The sequence below is a fragment of the Strix uralensis genome, chromosome 20 (genome assembly GCF_047716275.1).
Source record: "Strix uralensis isolate ZFMK-TIS-50842 chromosome 20, bStrUra1, whole genome shotgun sequence".
Classification (NCBI taxonomy): domain Eukaryota; kingdom Metazoa; phylum Chordata; class Aves; order Strigiformes; family Strigidae; genus Strix; species Strix uralensis.
Genome location: NC_133991.1, coordinates 851,702 through 866,930, shown reverse-complemented (window position 1 = coordinate 866,930; position 15,229 = coordinate 851,702). Strand labels below are relative to the sequence as shown.

Here is a 15,229-nt window from a genome sequence, read left to right as displayed (position 1 = left end):
TATATGTACCTTCTCTTATGCTCTTGCTTACAGGACATCACCTGGGTCTGCTGAGGCTTTCTGGAGTGCTTGAATACCTGAACTAGAGGCTGTGGGATAGGAGTGTGATTCCTGCAGGCCCTGCCGGGGATCCCAGCTCATGTACCGGGACTTTGCTGCTGGGTTTGCTGGTGCCTGGAGGGAGAGACGTGCTGGAGAGGCTTGAGACATGGTGGCTGCTCCAGCCAGCACACCGCTCCTCCCTGTTTGCAGGGACAGGATGGTCCCGGGCGTGGCACAGTCCTCATGTGTTGTCTTTCCTGATTGCAGATGAATTTCTTCCTGACAAAGGATCTCTTATTTACCAAGACTTCATCTGCTCCTGCTGTTTATTGCCCACCTGAAATCCTCCTTGTCTCCTGCTGGCCTTGTTGTTGTCCTTCCAGGAGCAGCCAGTTGTGCCTCTGCCACAGTGGGGTGAGCAATGGAGTCGGACGGGGTCAGTGGTTGGCAGCTGGCAGCTGCTTTTGGTTTCCATCTGCTCCCCCTCTTCCCTTTTAATGAGATCAGGTGCCAGGGTGCACTAGGAAGACTTTTCAGTGTGAGAAGAAGTCATAACTGGGGTACTCAGGTCCCTGTTTTCATCCTTGGCAGAGAGAGGCTGCTCAAATAAAACCTGCACCCTCTTGAGCTGCTCCTGTAACAGACCTGGTAATGGGAAACAGAAGCTCTGCCGTGAGGCTGACAGCTCCGGGTTGGGCGGGTCTGTCCTGCAACGCTGAGCCTTGAGACTCAGAGATGTTTGTGCTGATGGTCACTGAGATGCAAACCTGGCTGTTTCTGGGCCCATTGGGGTGCCTACCTTTTAATTTTTTTATCCTCATTTTTGTTTTTTTAATGTGGCTACTGTCTTGTCTTCTAAAACCCCAGCTGTTTTAAATGATACCAGTGGCTCGGCAGATTCATTCTTTCAGGCCTTTGATGCTCCCTGCACAGACCGATCAGCGTTTCTGATCACCCGGTCTGATTTCACGAGTGGCTCCGCTCCTGCTTTGTGTTTTGAAGGGTTTTCCCCTCTGCTTTTGGGGCCATATGCTTATTACAAAGCTGTTTTTTCATGAGTGGGAAGATTTCTCTCAAGGAGAATCTGCAGGAGATGTTTGGGGCTGGTTTTGTTTCTGGCTCTTTGATTCATGGTAGTTCTTGGGATGTGTGAAGGGTGGGAAGAGGTTCAAAGGGAGAACCCAAGGAGCTGGTTTAACAGTTCAGCTTGGACGATTTCTATGTGGAAAATGAAAACCTGCCCCTCTGCTCCCACTGCCAAAATGTGATGTGCTGGGAGTCAGCGTGGAGACCTCGATCACGTCAAAGCTGTGGAGTCTGACAGTACTTCCACGGCAGAGAGCAGAGGCTCTTTGAAGGGGTGCACTAGGTGCCCTGTTTAAAAATCATGAAGCCCTGGCTTAGGTTCGAGCCCAGGACGGCCTCTGTGTGTCTGTTCTTTAACAAAATGCCCAGGTTTTTTGACAAAAGACTTTTGGATACAAATGCAGCCAAATATTTGACTAATCCAGCAATTGCTTTGGGATTTTGCTTGAGTTCAAACTCAGCAGTTGTGGCTGTTGCATGGTTGTATTAAGCCTGTGAAGGCAACTGCCCAGAGCAGGTAAAGCCACATTCCACTTTGCCTTTTTTCTTGATGCCTGTTCACCTTGTAACTTCCTTGGCCAGCAGAGCTGGTGCCTTCAGGCTGCCCCAGCACCTCTTGGCACAGCCCGTGTGCTGCAGGGAGCTGCACCCGCTGGCCTGGCAGTGGCGAGGAGACCAGCTTGTCCCTTCAGTGCTTCACAAGGCATAAAGAAAGCAAGCTGCTCCTTTCCCAGCACTGCTTCTGAACACGCTGTGGTGCTTTGTAGCTGCCATGACCGTGCCTGGGGCTCCTGTGGGCTGAGGCTGAAATGCATGTCACGGGCTGAGTTTGTCCCTTCCCTGTGTCCCACTTACAGCTCTTGTTTTTTCTAATCTTCCTCTCCTTTGCTTCAAATCGCAGACCCAGGTGTTGGTGTTTGAAAGTGGCCTGCAGGAGAGGTACTGGACCTGCTGGGGCTTTGGATGACCGATTTGCTGTGAAGCCAGGAGCCAAGGAGACCCGTCCCACTGCAAATGGAGCTGCCAAGTGATGCCAGAAGCTGCAAATGCCAACCAAGCTGTGGTGGACCAGGTAAAGCACATGAAGTTCTTTTTTCTTGGCCTGAAGAAGTTGGAGGGAAGGTCCACTTGTGGCATTTAGTGTGGTCCTTGGAGCTGACCATGAGAGGGTCTTGCTGGGCTGTGGGTGCTCAGGTATTGCCATGGTTTTAAATGCGTGAGATGCCCAGTAGTAGAGAGCTGCCATGTGCTTGGGCTCTGAAGGAGGCTCTGTGCCCTCCTTGGGTGGAGGAGTGGAGGGCCTGGTGCTCCCCAGCCTGTGGTGCCCCATGGCACTGGGTGGGATGGAGAGTGTCCTGGCAGGACCCTGCCAGCTGAGGAGAAGAGCTGGGTGCGGAGGAGGAGAGGCTGACCCCTGCTCTGCCTCTGTGACTGTGAAAGGCCACTAAGCCCTGCTCCTACAGTGTGCTGGTACTGCAGCGTGTTTCTGCCCTCAATATGGTGAAGACTTCGGTGGTTTTTAGCTGCCAGAGGAAACACAAGGCCAGGAGAGTTGGGATTAAGGTAGAGTGAGCCCCAGGAACAACTACTGAAGCATCTTGTAACTGTGTAGGTGATCAGTGCCCTTGACAAATGTTCACTTTCTTGTTTAGGCTGAGATGCCTAAGGGCAGTACCCTGCTGAGTCAGGCCTGAACCTCCATCCAGAATGGACCCATCTTCCTGTGGCATTGTCTCCTGGCAGTCACAGCCTCACAGTTACTGCCTTGCTAACCTCCAGGTCAGAGATTCCCTTTGAGCTGTGATTAACTTCTTGAGGCTTGTAAATTTTCTTCTGCATTTACACAAAGACAGCTGGCTGGATTAAATGGTTTCATAGTATTACAGAAAAAGAAAACCTAGGAGGCATTACACTTGTTGGGGCCAAGGACTTTGCTTTGTTTCAAAAAGCAGTGGGGAAAAACCAATTTACTCTTCTTGGATATCATGGTTGCACCGCTAATGTTGGGGTGTGCAAAATGTAGACATTTGAGATACTGTCTTGATTTAGAAAAGGAGTAGAGAACCAGCTCAGGGTTTGGAAGTGGGATGTAAAATAAACAGAAAGGATTATGGGCTGCCCATTTGGGAATTCATGCTTGGGACTTCATGACGATGCAGCTGGGTAAGTGATCTCACTGCAGTTATTTGGGAGGAAATGTTTTGATAGCATCTAAAACGGTTTGAGTGTCGCAGTCAGTCCCTTCGCTGAGCGCTGGAGTTCTTCCTTCATGGGTTAAAACAGAGGAAGGGAATGCTCCCACGGATGGTGTAAGCTGTCTGTGCCAGCACTGCCCTCCTCTCCCTGGGGCCTCACTGCAGCCCTTGTCTTTGCCTTTGCTGCAGCTCCGTGTCCTCTGCAAGACACCAGCTGTGCCCAGTTACTCTGTGGGTTCGATCTGGTGAGTGCAGCACTGATGCCAGGAAAGATGTTTCTGATGTGCCTGTGTCACCCGCCAGGGGCTCTGGTCCTGGTGTCCAGAGCTGGGCAGTGCCTGTGCTGGGGCTTTGTCTCGGAGCCTGCAGCAGGGCTGCGGGGGGATGCAGGCTGATGGTGCCCTGTGTCCTTCTGGCACTGCAGCAAGAGAGAGGTTAATAATGCCACACGCCTGCTGCTGCCCTTGGCTGTACGTTCGTGTGTTTCTGCAGGAGGATGAGAGCTGTCAGCAGCATTTCCCAGGGCGTGGGGGAAGGATTTTCAGCCCTGTAGAGTGGCTCCCTGCGTGAACCAACAGTTCCCTGTGCCCCTGAAGAGAGCAGGGCCAGCAGCCTGCTTCGGTCAGACCCTGCTAGGATGGAGGAGGGTGGCTTGTCTGAAGTGCTGAGGGGGCTGGCTTGCTTCTGTGCTGGGCTGTGTGCCAGTGTGATCCCCTCTCCATGCCCTGGGCTGCTCCACATGTGTTCTCTTGGAGTCAGAAATGCAGGCAGCCAGCTGAGAGCCAAATGTGAGTTGGGAATGACGGCTCCAAGCTAAGCTTACTGGTGACAGTTGGATATTGTGCAGGAAAGCAGAGGGGAGCTCATGGAGCAGAGAGAGTGTTGGCAAGGGAAGAGGGGCTTGTTGGTCCCTGAGGGAGCAGAGGTGGGTATGTCCAACCCCCGGAATGGAGAGGGGGCAGCGATATAAACCCTATACCTCCTCTGACTCCACAGTCCTGAGCATCCATGGTGGTGTGAATTTCAACTTCTGGGCTCTCTTTTTGAAAGCGGGGGTCTCCCCTGGGGGCAATGGCTGGTGCTTCATTTTGTGGCTGGCTTGCAAGCCTTCTTGGAACCGATAAGCCCGGACATTGGGAAGAAGCCTGGAAGAGACTTGGTCCTTCCTCCACTTCCCTGTCTCAGCTGCACCCGTGTACCTGGGCAGGGAGCTCTGTGTGAGGGGGGGGTCTGTCTGTCTGAGGAATTTTCCATCTCCAGGCACGGTGAGGCCCAGGACTGGGTCAGAGAGCGGAACGGGGTCAGCAAGGGACTGTCTGTAGCCGCTGCCCCGTGCCGGGGTAACGCACCCGGGGCCGTGGCTGTGCTGGAGCCAGGCGGGTGTGCTGGAGGCGGTTTCAGGGCCTGCTTGCTGTGCTCACTGGGTGCTTTGGGCACTGAGCATCCCTGTCCCCTCTGCCCCCGTGTCCCGGAGCTGCCCCCCATTGTGTCCCCGCCGTTGCCATGGCAGTGTTGGGGCCAGCCGGGACGCCCAGTCGCCCTGTCAACGGGGGCAACAGCCAGTCTGGCATTGGGGATCCTCCCGTGAGTGTGTCGCCACAGCCCCGTGGAGTGGGAGAGGTGGGGGATGTTGGGGGAGGTGGTGGCTGCATCCCCTCCCTGGCAGCACTGGGGAGCCCCTGAGCAGCGCCCAGCAGCACTCAGGCCTTTCCGGGAACAGCTGGCACCACTGCTGGCACCACTGTGGCCTGGGAAACAGTCACCCCTTTCCCCTCTGATGTGGAACTAGCATCTAATGCGGGGAGGAAGAAAGAGAAGTGGGAGATCTTATGGACAGGGAGGAAGCAGAGAAGTCCCGCAGGCTGAGCTCCGGCCACCTGGGATGGGATCTGCTTGCAATGGAGCCTAAAGGTGTCTCTGAGCTGGGAGAGGCCCCTTGTGCCCAAGCCCCTGAGCAGGTCCCAGGGGCAGCTGCTCAGCCTGGGCCTGAATCAAGTGCAGCCAAGACCTTGGGTGTCCCGTGCAGGTGTCCCGCCTCGGGGTGAGGTGTCCTGGGGCAGGACTGTGCCAGGGAAGGACACGCTCTCTGGTTCGGAAAGGGGAGAGCCAGCCATCAGAGGGATCCCTCTGTCTGCAGCCAGGACTTTTACATCCCACATAGAAAGCCTTTTCTGGGTGCCCAGGCAGTCCCCCTTGGGTGTCAGGTTGGTCCAGCCCAAAGCCAGCCTCCAGACCCTGCTGCTGTCTCATGAGGGGTGTCAGAGAATCTCCTCTTTCCCCCAGGGCTGCCCTCAGTGGAGGGATGGGCCTTGCAGCAGGGAAAGCGCAGCCCTTTTTGGAGACAGTTACCAGGGGAGCTACTTCTGCTGCTCTTGATGCCACCTGTTGTTCTCAGAGACGTGCCTGAATATGTTCCTCCATTGGTGATAACGGCTCCAGCCTTCTGAGGGCCTGGACCGTTCGTGGGGAAAGGTGGCTGCAACAACAGGGAACAGCCCACCTCAGCCTCTGCCAGAGATCCCCTCTGCCTTCCCCTCGTCCAGCCCCTGCACCTACCCAGTCCCACGTGTGCCCACCCTTTCACCCTGTTGAGAGTTTTTGGCCTTGGCTGGGGGGGTAACCCAGGTCACACCCATGTTAAGAGAGTCTTGGGTGCCACATTGTTCTCCCAGCCCGTTGGGACCCTCAGGCAGGGCTCTCGCAGCAGCCCCCAGCCCTGTCCACCCACCCCCACAGACCAGCAGCTGCAGCTTTTGACACTGGACAGCCCCACTGGGTCACCAAAATCGGGAATAAACCTCTCAACACCAATGTAGCGTTAAGAAGCAGGCATTTCATTATTCGGCGCTGGGTGCGTGGGGGATCATGCACACACTAAAACAAAAGGTCACCCTTTATGTACCTTCAAGCCATGAATATTCATACGTTTTTCAAGAAGCCTCCGCCTTTCCACCTATCTACTACATTTCCATAATGCAGATGTTGCAACACTTTACTACGCATGTGCAGGGGTCTCAGGTGGTCGTTTGGGGAGTCACCCCCCTACTCCTTTTTCCCTTTTATGGTCACGAGACTTTTGAGGGCAATTTCTTCTCCTTGGATGTTCCCCAACTCTGTTGCCCGGACAAGCTGTTCTTTCTTTTCTGCCTTGTTCCAGCAGTTCTGCCAGGATGTGTCTCTTATCAAGGTTAGGATATCTCCTCTGTACACTTCAATTACTCAGGCCTTGTTCCACACAAAGTTCAACATTGTCTGGCAACACAATTTTTCAAAAACTGCAACCCTTTGTAAAAGAGCTCCTGAAAACCTTACCCGTGCTGGAGAGCTGCAGGAGCGTGGGGAACAAGCTGCACAGCTCACAGCTGACAGCCACAGTGCAGCAGCCCTCCATCACGCTTGCCACCTGTTGCCGTCAGCTCAGAAAAAAAGATGCTCTTCACAGTGTCCCTGGAGCCGGCACTGTGCCACCTGCCCCGGGGCAGCCCCTCCCCCGGGCCGTGGCTGAAGGGGAGAGGCCGCACTGTGAGGTCACAGAGGCCTGCGGTGCCACGCCGGGGTGTGCAGTGCTGTTGCCAGGCAACACATCAGATGTGCCAGCAGCTGCAGTAGCAGCAACACTGTGCACATGCAGGTGAAGGGGACCATGGCTCCCACACTGATCCTCGTCCTGCTGCTAGTGGCCCTGCGAGCCCAGGGTGCCGGGGCTGCTCCATGGCAAGCGCGGGGATTAGGTAGGTGGGCAGATGAGGGCCAACGCCCAGCCCTGGCAGCGTGGGGCAGCACCCACTGCACCTCGGGCTGACAGCGGGGCTGGGGTCATGGTGGGGCAGGGTCGGCAGAGCCGCAGGGCCGGGCTGGGCCGAGCGAGCTGTGTCCAGCTCCGCGGGCAGCGGGAGGCAGATGCCCTGTACGGAGGCGCAGGGGGCTGCCTTTGCTGCAGGGGCCTTTCCCGGGTGGACGGTGGGACTGGGAGCAGCAGTGAGAAAGTGTCCCTGGAGCCGGCCCTGTGCCGCCTGCCCCAGGGCAGCCTTGCCCCGGTCTGCGTGTCAGGGCCCGGCAGCACGGCAGCAGCCGGGCAATAGCCCTCGGGAGCACTTCTTCCCCAGGCCGGGCACAGCCACGTCCGGGGGGTTTGTGTCTCTGCCGTTCCCCGGCTGGACCCCAGCTTTCAGCCTCGGGGACGTCCCTCCTGGGGAGGTGTCCACAGGGGAAAACAGGAGCATTCCTGCTCCAGCCCTGCAACGCTCTCCCCGCTCTCCCCGGGCCAGCCCGGGTCACCATGGGACACACAGCCCCAGCCCACAGCCCGGGGAACAGACGGGGCAGCGCTGGGGCAGCCTCTCCCTGGTCACTGGGCTCTTCTCCGTCAGATAGGTGAACAATAACGTCTTCACGTGGGCGCCTTTTCTGCCCAGAAAACGTGTCCCAGGAAGAAATGCCCAGGGGCCATACATGTATACATCCGGTCCTTGAGGGCTGTTGCACAGGGCCTGGAAACAGTATTTTGAAAGGCTCCAGGTGCAGCTAACGGGTCACCCCGGCCCCTCTGCACCTCTGGAAATGTCCACCCACGTCTGGGTCCCATGGCATCACCTGACCCCCTCCAGTCACTGCAGGTCACTGGCAAAGGAGCTCACAACCTCTCACGGGAATGTGCTTGATTACAGCTGTGCCCGAAGCCAACGGCCACCCGACGGCTCGGCCGGATCTTGTCTCGGGGCCTGGAGGCGATCGCACAGGTATGTCCCCTGAATGAGTGAGCACTTAGGTTTTAATATTCCGTTCTTGTGAAATTTCAGTTAACGCTCTCTTGGCCCACGCTCAGCCGAGCAGAAGAGGGGCAGAGAGGGACTGGCTTGGGCTCAGAGATGTGAGCACTCTGCCTTGCGAAGGTGTCTGTGCCAGCCTCTCCGGCCCTGTGCTGCTTCCAGTGCCTGCTGCAAGGCCAGCGGTGGGCTTGTTGGGGTTGAGTTTAGAGCTGGTGCGAGCTCCAGGGAGTCCTTTCTCCCAACACCTCCGTGCATGTCTTGTTTTAGATCCTCCTGCTCCAGGCACCCAGTACCTGTCTGCACAGCGCTCCTGATGGAGGGGGGGCATGAGTGCCACGGAGCACTCCCGTGTTGGAAGTGCCTTCGCGGCCGTTCAGACCTGCAGAGGTGTATTGAAATAGCTCATGGGAGCTTCTCTATTCTGTCTGTTCACAGACGTGGCTGGAGGCGATCACTATCCTGTTTCCCAGCTGGGTTCCAGGGGGGACGCTCAGGGAGATGGCACGGGTACGTCACGGCTTTTGAATTCCTCTGAGAGCCGCCGGCTCAAAGCCCAGATGTGAGCGAGGCGTCTCTCGCGGCTCTGAGAACGTGGACCTGCACTGTGTGTGCCGTGCCATTGCGTGATCCGCTCGTATGTTCTGCTGCTCGGTCATGACGGTGTATGATGGAAATTCTCGTGGGTGTTTGGTTGCAGATGTGGGTACAGGGAAGGCTTTTCCAGCTCCTCATCCGGATCCTGCGCTGGCGCTTCCCTGGCGTCGCAGGGGCGAGTTTTCTTGGCTGACTCCACAGACGACACACTTGTTTTCAATATTGTATTTGTGAGAAATTTAACTTTGGACTTTCCATTCAGGTCCTCAAAGAGCAAAGTACATCTCTCAAACAGGAAAACCCTCCCAGTGGACCTCAGAAGTCATGCAGAGAATTCTGAAGGAGCTGGACAGGACCACCCGAGCCCACGGTGGGTGTCTGTCCCTGTTAAGCAGAAGCCTTGTCAAGCTGAGGTTTTAGATGCGTGGATGGACAAGCCGTAGCCTGCACAGTAGGAAGGGGCCGCTCAGAGCCTCACTGCAATGACACTCAGTTACAGGCCTTGTGGGCGCTGGCGAGCTGCAGACATGGTCGAGTCTCTGGTGGCAGTTGGGGTTCCAGCCGAGCCCCAGGAACAGCTGCTGCCCCAGTTACAGCCTTACTGGGGCCAGAGCTGTTCTGGGCAGACGGTGGTGTCCAGCTGGCAGGAGCTGGTGGGACTCACCGCCTTGAGTGGGTGAGGGACTTGCTGAGGAGCTGATGGCTGCTCAGTGCTGAGAGGGCAGCACCTTGCCAGTCCCCAGAAGGGAGAGCGCAGAGGATGCGCAGGCAGCGTGGGGCAGCACCCACTGCACCTTGGACTGACAGCGGGGCTGGGGTCGTGGTGGAGCAGGGCCGGCAGAACCGCAGGGCCGGGCTGGGCCGAGCGAGCTGTGTCCAGCTCCGTGGGCAGCAGGAGGCAGATGCCCTGAACGGAGGCGCAGGGGGCTGCCTCCGCTGCGGGGGCCTTTTCCGGGTGGACGGTGGGACTGGGAGCAGCAGTGAGAAAGCGTCCCTGGAGCCGGCCCTGTGCCACCTGCCCCGGGGCAGCGCCTCCCCCGGGCCGTGGCTGAAGGGGAGAGGCCGCACTGTGAGGTCACAGAGGCCTGCGGTGCCACGCCGGGGTGTGTAGTGCTGTTGCCAGGCAACACATCAGATGTGCCAGCAGCTGCAGTAGCAGCAACACTGTGCACATGCAGGTGAAGGGGACCATGGCTCCCACACTGATCCTCGTCCTGCTGCTAGTGGCCCTGCGAGCCCAGGGTGCCGGGGCTGCTCCATGGCAAGCGCGGGGATTAGGTAGGTGGGCAGATGAGGGCCAACGCCCAGCCCTGGAAGCGTGGGGCAGCACCCACTGCACCTTGGGCTGACAGCGGGGCTGGGGTCATGGTGGGGCAGGGCCGGCAGAGCCGCAGGGCCGGGCTGGGCCGAGCGAGCTGTGTCCAGCTCCGCGGGCAGCGGGAGGCAGATGCCCTGTACGGAGGCGCAGGGGGCTGCCTTTGCTGCAGGGGCCTTTCCCGGGTGGACGGTGGGACTGGGAGCAGCAGTGAGAAAGTGTCCCTGGAGCCGGCCCTGTGCCGCCTGCCCCAGGGCAGCCTTGCCCCGGTCTGCGTGTCAGGGCCCGGCAGCACGGCAGCAGCCGGGCAATAGCCCTCGGGAGCACTTCTTCCCCAGGCCGGGCACAGCCACGTCCGGGGGGTTTGTGTCTCTGCCGTTCCCCGGCTGGACCCCAGCTTTCAGCCTCGGGGACGTCCCTCCTGGGGAGGTGTCCACAGGGGAAAACAGGAGCATTCCTGCTCCAGCCCTGCAACGCTCTCCCCGCTCTCCCCGGGCCAGCCCGGGTCACCATGGGACACACAGCCCCAGCCCACAGCCCGGGGAACAGACGGGGCAGCGCTGGGGCAGCCTCTCCCTGGTCACTGGGCTCTTCTCCGTCAGATAGGTGAACAATAACGTCTTCACGTGGGCGCCTTTTCTGCCCAGAAAACGTGTCCCAGGAAGAAATGCCCAGGGGCCATACATGTATACATCCGGTCCTTGAGGGCTGTTGCACAGGGCCTGGAAACAGTATTTTGAAAGGCTCCAGGTGCAGCTAACAGGTCACCCCGGCCCCTCTGCACCTCTGGAAATGTCCACCCACGTCTGGGTCCCATGGCATCACCTGACCCCCTCCAGTCACTGCAGGTCACTGGCAAAGGAGCTCACAACCTCTCACGGGAATGTGCTTGATTACAGCTGTGCCCAAAGCCAACGGCCACCCGACGGCTCGGCCGGATCTTGTCTCGGGGCCTGGAGGCGATCGCACAGGTATGTCCCCTGAATGAGTGAGCACTTAGGTTTTAATATTCCGTTCTTGTGAAATTTCAGTTAACGCTCTCTTGGCCCACGCTCAGCCGAGCAGAAGAGGGGCAGAGAGGGACTGGCTTGGGCTCAGAGATGTGAGCACTCTGCCTTGCGAAGGTGTCTGTGCCAGCCTCTCCGGCCCTGTGCTGCTTCCAGTGCCTGCTGCAAGGCCAGCGGTGGGCTTGTTGGGGTTGAGTTTAGAGCTGGTGCGAGCTCCAGGGAGTCCTTTCTCCCAACACCTCCGTGCATGTCTTGTTTTAGATCCTCCTGCTCCAGGCACCCAGTACCTGTCTGCACAGCGCTCCTGATGGAGGGGGGGCATGAGTGCCACGGAGCACTCCCGTGTTGGAAGTGCCTTCGCGGCCGTTCAGACCTGCAGAGGTGTATTGAAATAGCTCATGGGAGCTTCTCTGTTCTGTCTGTTCACAGACGTGGCTGGAGGCGATCACTATCCTGTTTCCCAGCTGGGTTCCAGGGGGGACGCTCAGGGAGATGGCACGGGTACGTCACGGCTTTTGAATTCCTCTGAGAGCCGCCGGCTCAAAGCCCAGATGTGAGCGAGGCGTCTCTCGCGGCTCTGAGAACGTGGACCTGCACTGTGTGTGCCGTGCCATTGCGTGATCCGCTCGTATGTTCTGCTGCTCGGTCATGACGGTGTATGATGGAAATTCTCGTGGGTGTTTGGTTGCAGATGTGGGTACAGGGAAGGCTTTTCCAGCTCCTCATCCGGATCCTGCGCTGGCGCTTCCCTGGCGTCGCAGGGGCGAGTTTTCTTGGCTGACTCCACAGACGACACACTTTTTTTCTATATTGTATTTGTGAGAAATTTAACTTTGGACTTTCCATTCAGGTCCTCAAAGAGCAAAGTACATCTCTCAAACAGGAAAACCCTCCCAGTGGACCTCAGAAGTCATGCAGAGAATTCTGAAGGAGCTGGACAGGACCACCCGAGCCCACGGTGGGTGTCTGTCCCTGTTAAGCAGAAGCCTTGTCAAGCTGAGGTTTTAGATGCGTGGATGGACAAGCCGTAGCCTGCACAGTAGGAAGGGGCCGCTCAGAGCCTCACTGCAGTGACACTCAGTTACAGGCCTTGTGGGCGCTGGCGAGCTGCAGACATGGTCGAGTCTCTGGTGGCAGTTGGGGTTCCAGCCGAGCCCCAGGAACAGCTGCTGCCCCAGTTACAGCCTTACTGGGGCCAGAGCTGTTCTGGGCAGACGGTGGTGTCCAGCTGGCAGGAGCTGGTGGGACTCACCGCCTTGAGTGGGTGAGGGACTTGCTGAGGAGCTGATGGCTGCTCAGTGCTGAGAGGGCAGCACCTTGCCAGTCCCCAGAAGGGAGAGCGCAGAGGATGCGCAGGCAGCGTGGGGCAGCACCCACTGCACCTTGGGCTGACAGCGGGGCTGGGGTCGTGGTGGAGCAGGGCCGGCAGAACCGCAGGGCCGGGCTGGGCTGAGCGAGCTGTGTCCAGCTCCGTGGGCAGCAGGAGGCAGATGCCCTGAACGGAGGCGCAGGGGGCTGCCTCCGCTGCGGGGGCCTTTTCCGGGTGGACGGTGGGACTGGGAGCAGCAGTGAGAAAGTGTCCCTGGAGCCGGCCCTGTGCCACCTGCCCCGGGGCAGCGCCTCCCCCGGGCCGTGGCTGAAGGGGAGAGGCCGCACTGTGAGGTCACAGAGGCCTGCGGTGCCACGCCGGGGTGTGTAGTGCTCTTGCCAGGCAACACATCAGATGTGCCAGCAGCTGCAGTAGCAGCAACACTGTGCACATGCAGGTGAAGGGGACCATGGCTCCCACACTGATCCTCGTCCTGCTGCTAGTGGCCCTGCGAGCCCAGGGTGCCGGGGCTGCTCCATGGCAAGCGCGGGGATTAGGTAGGTGGGCAGATGAGGGCCAACGCCCAGCCCTGGCAGCGTGGGGCAGCACCCACTGCACCTCGGGCTGACAGCGGGGCTGGGGTCATGGTGGGGCAGGGTCGGCAGAGCCGCAGGGCCGGGCTGGGCCGAGCGAGCTGTGTCCAGCTCCGCGGGCAGCGGGAGGCAGATGCCCTGTACGGAGGCGCAGGGGGCTGCCTTTGCTGCAGGGGCCTTTCCCGGGTGGACGGTGGGACTGGGAGCAGCAGTGAGAAAGTGTCCCTGGAGCCGGCCCTGTGCCGCCTGCCCCAGGGCAGCCTTGCCCCGGTCTGCGTGTCAGGGCCCGGCAGCACGGCAGCAGCCGGGCAATAGCCCTCGGGAGCACTTCTTCCCCAGGCCGGGCACAGCCACGTCCGGGGGGTTTGTGTCTCTGCCGTTCCCCGGCTGGACCCCAGCTTTCAGCCTCGGGGACGTCCCTCCTGGGGAGGTGTCCACAGGGGAAAACAGGAGCATTCCTGCTCCAGCCCTGCAACGCTCTCCCCGCTTTCCCCGGGCCAGCCCGGGTCACCATGGGACACACAGCCCCAGCCCACAGCCCGGGGAACAGACGGGGCAGCGCTGGGGCAGCCTCTCCCTGGTCACTGGGCTCTTCTCCGTCAGATAGGTGAACAATAACGTCTTCACGTGGGCGCCTTTTCTGCCCAGAAAACGTGTCCCAGGAAGAAATGCCCAGGGGCCATACATGTATACATCCGGTCCTTGAGGGCTGTTGCACAGGGCCTGGAAACAGTATTTTGAAAGGCTCCAGGTGCAGCTAACAGGTCACCCCGGCCCCTCTGCACCTCTGGAAATGTCCACCCACGTCTGGGTCCCATGGCATCACCTGACCCCCTCCAGTCACTGCAGGTCACTGGCAAAGGAGCTCACAACCTCTCACGGGAATGTGCTTGATTACAGCTGTGCCCAAAGCCAACGGCCACCCGACGGCTCGGCCGGATCTTGTCTCGGGGCCTGGAGGCGATCGCACAGGTATGTCCCCTGAATGAGTGAGCACTTAGGTTTTAATATTCCGTTCTTGTGAAATTTCAGTTAACGCTCTCTTGGCCCACGCTCAGCCGAGCAGAAGAGGGGCAGAGAGGGACTGGCTTGGGCTCAGAGATGTGAGCACTCTGCCTTGCGAAGGTGTCTGTGCCAGCCTCTCCGGCCCTGTGCTGCTTCCAGTGCCTGCTGCAAGGCCAGCGGTGGGCTTGTTGGGGTTGAGTTTAGAGCTGGTGCGAGCTCCAGGGAGTCCTTTCTCCCAACACCTCCGTGCATGTCTTGTTTTAGATCCTCCTGCTCCAGGCACCCAGTACCTGTCTGCACAGCGCTCCTGATGGAGGGGGGGCATGAGTGCCACGGAGCACTCCCGTGTTGGAAGTGCCTTCGCGGCCGTTCAGACCTGCAGAGGTGTATTGAAATAGCTCATGGGAGCTTCTCTGTTCTGTCTGTTCACAGACGTGGCTGGAGGCGATCACTATCCTGTTTCCCAGCTGGGTTCCAGGGGGGACGCTCAGGGAGATGGCACGGGTACGTCACGGCTTTTGAATTCCTCTGAGAGCCGCCGGCTCAAAGCCCAGATGTGAGCGAGGCGTCTCTCGCGGCTCTGAGAACGTGGACCTGCACTGTGTGTGCCGTGCCATTGCGTGATCCGCTCGTATGTTCTGCTGCTCGGTCATGACGGTGTATGATGGAAATTCTCGTGGGTGTTTGGTTGCAGATGTGGGTACAGGGAAGGCTTTTCCAGCTCCTCATCCGGATCCTGCGCTGGCGCTTCCCTGGCGTCGCAGGGGCGAGTTTTCTTGGCTGACTCCACAGACGACACACTTTTTTTCTATATTGTATTTGTGAGAAATTTAACTTTGGACTTTCCATTCAGGTCCTCAAAGAGCAAAGTACATCTCTCAAACAGGAAAACCCTCCCAGTGGACCTCAGAAGTCATGCAGAGAATTCTGAAGGAGCTGGACAGGACCACCCGAGCCCACGGTGGGTGTCTGTCCCTGTTAAGCAGAAGCCTTGTCAAGCTGAGGTTTTAGATGCGTGGATGGACAAGCCGTAGCCTGCACAGTAGGAAGGGGCCGCTCAGAGCCTCACTGCAGTGACACTCAGTTACAGGCCTTGTGGGCGCTGGCGAGCTGCAGACATGGTCGAGTCTCTGGTGGCAGTTGGGGTTCCAGCCGAGCCCCAGGAACAGCTGCTGCCCCAGTTACAGCCTTACTGGGGCCAGAGCTGTTCTGGGCAGACGGTGGTGTCCAGCTGGCAGGAGCTGGTGGGACTCACCGCCTTGAGTGGGTGAGGGACTTGCTGAGGAGCTGATGGCTGCTCAGTGCTGAGAGGGC

The 15,229-nt window shown here is 58.8% G+C and overlaps 1 long non-coding RNA gene across 1 annotated transcript; it reads left to right on the top strand.

Annotated features, from left to right (window-relative positions):
* Positions 1-408: 408 nt before the first annotated feature.
* On the top strand, positions 409-2,878 carry LOC141952754 (uncharacterized). Its single transcript, XR_012631730.1, has 3 exons — positions 409-456; positions 2,030-2,200; positions 2,781-2,878. It is a non-coding gene; the product is annotated as an uncharacterized LOC141952754 (long non-coding RNA).
* The last annotated feature ends 12,351 nt before the right edge of the window (positions 2,879-15,229 follow it).